The sequence below is a fragment of the Palaemon carinicauda genome, chromosome 1 (genome assembly GCF_036898095.1).
Source record: "Palaemon carinicauda isolate YSFRI2023 chromosome 1, ASM3689809v2, whole genome shotgun sequence".
Taxonomy (NCBI): Eukaryota; Metazoa; Arthropoda; class Malacostraca; order Decapoda; family Palaemonidae; genus Palaemon; species Palaemon carinicauda.
In genome coordinates this window covers 263,381,731-263,384,230 of record NC_090725.1, presented here as the reverse complement: position 1 = coordinate 263,384,230, position 2,500 = coordinate 263,381,731, and the positions used below count along the sequence as shown (strand labels likewise).

General features: G+C 34.1%; 1 protein-coding gene across 2 annotated transcripts in view; it reads right to left on the bottom strand.

Annotated features, from left to right (window-relative positions):
* Ntan1 (N-terminal amidohydrolase 1) overlaps positions 1-2,500 on the bottom strand; it is a 336,882-nt gene that overhangs the window by 159,394 nt on the left and 174,988 nt on the right. The window contains exon 2 of one of the 2 annotated variants that reach the window (XM_068390006.1): positions 63-103. The exons of the other annotated variant lie outside the window; for it this stretch is intronic. The gene's annotated coding sequence lies outside the window, so the exon portion shown is untranslated. The remainder of the gene's footprint in view (positions 1-62; positions 104-2,500) is intronic. 2 annotated transcript variants of the gene reach the window in all.

The following is a 2,500-nucleotide window of genomic DNA, read 5'->3' as shown; positions in this document are numbered from 1 at the left end:
GAAGTCGCGTATACCAAAACTAGCGTCAAAGAATACTATAAAGAGACTACAGTACACTTTACCTTTGAAGGAGAATGCCGAGACGTAAACAGCAAGTACAAACCTGGAACAGTTATGAAATCATTAATTTGCTTAGTTACAAATGTTATAATACTAAACCAAGTATTATAACTAGGAATTACAACATCACGAACACAACATGTATTAAAAGAAAATAGCAGTATATTATTTTCTTCAAATACATTTGATTTTAAGGAAAAATATATCTATATTTGTCATTTTATATCCATGTGTGTATGTATACCATATATAATTATATGATGACTAACTAGAATATGCAGATCACATTAAACGCGTAAATAACATAATCAATATCTTATTTTTCAAGGTGGATGTTTAAAGATTTAAAGGACATTCATGATTGGCAGAGGCAAGGGACAATAACACCGCTCTTGAGACAGGGCAAATATTCTGGAGACAGATAAAATACGCATAGGATTAGTGCCTAAGGCCCCTCTCCATCAAGCTAATACCAGGGAGGGCCAGAAAATGTCTGCTGATGACTTAACAGGTAGACCTATAATCTCCCCAGGATGGTGAGATCGCTGACGCTGCTATCAAGCTTAAGCGGGTCTCAAACCCCAGTCCAAGAGATTGCTAGGCAGGGACGTTACCAATTGGCTACCAACTCCCATGTTCGTTTACATAAAGCTAATTTGATTAATAAAACCTTTCCTCCCATTTATTGTTGAAACTAAAACATTCTATAAATGTATTAGGATGTTGTATGGGCATGTTTAACACAACGAGAAGTCGCTACATACGGAGACTATTTTCGATTTTCCTATCGAGCATTATCCACAAGAACTGCAATCGTGAAAGGCCATTTCCAGACATCCTCCCAAATCATGTTAAGTGCTTTAAGAAGCTTCCCTTTATCGCGACAGACCACCAAAAGGCCACTATACATTTAGACGGAAGGTCCTCCGCACATCGCAGTCGACAGCCTTTGTTGAAATTCCAAAGATTAGAGGAACTTCTTCTTTTCGCAATAAAACTAAGAGTTTTATCGATGCGGCGTTCCACGCACACACTCCCCACACACACACTACCTCCTAAGGAATTTTGCACAAGTATTTGCCAGCATTATTATTTCTATAGTATGCAAAATATTTATTCATCTTTGCTTTTTATATAAATAAATACCGAGGACAAACAAATTTCGTAACCCTTAGGTGCTTACGCATATAGGTTTATACATACGTGCGCGCTCGCACACACCTCTCTCTCTCTCTCTCTCTCTCTCTCTCTCTCTCACTATATATATATACATATATATATATATATATATGCGTATACACACACACACACACACACACACAATATATATATATATATATATACACATCAAGATACAGAATTTTCTGTGTATTCATGATAAATAAAATAACCCACAATGTATGAGAAATTAAATTTATTTAGCTTCCGAAGGGACCATTTCACTTCCTCTTCAGAAAACAAGAGGAAGGGAGATGGTCCCTTGAAAGCTAAATAAATTTCATTTCTCATATATAGTGGGTTATTTTATTTATTTTATATATATATATATATATATATATATTTATACACACACATACATATATATATATATATATATGTGTGTGTATATATATATATATATATATAAATATAAAGTTAGGAACAAATGTTTGTGCCATTATTCCCTTTTTTTGACATATACGTTTATGATTTATATTTCATTTTCTTATCACAATATATTTTCTCCGAGTACTCTTTGCCCCATCTTTAAGAATAAAATAATTCGACAGAAGAGTTTACAATTCGTTAACTGTTTATAGAGTACATTCACTGCAATACTTCCTAAAACTCTTTACCAGGATACTAAAATTACTATAGAAAATAGTATTACTTTATTCGCGATGACATTCAGTGGACGAGCACCCTAGGACGAAGTTGTCCCTCTCTAATTCACACACATATTCTAAGCTGATAGGAAAGAATGATTGTAGTTATCTAGCTAACCATGGTAGGGAAAAGTTTGAAAAGTTAAGTACAGCATGACTAAGAGTAATGTAAAGTGTGGTTTAGCCATAATTTAATTAAATAAGGGTACAGTCAGTTTTCTTGCTATGGTATAATTTCTTATCTCACACAATTCTTAAACACGTACAAAACATGAATTTTCTTCGTCCCATTATAACCATGCAAAAAAAACAGCCGGAACTATCATCATTATGAAAATTTGATCACGAGGAAGCAAAGCCTCAGAACAGTTCGCACACATTGCTATGACATTTTGGCTTTTTTTTTTGGGGGGGGGGCCGCCATGCGAATTTCCCAGTAGCTAAAGAAGAGAAACCAAGAAAAGTAATCAGAAGACAACAGCATTGGAGAAAAGGTTTCTTTATCTTCGTTTCTTTTATAACCAAAATTATTCACAGATTTTACAGTGGATATAGTTTCTCATTTAATAGAAAGT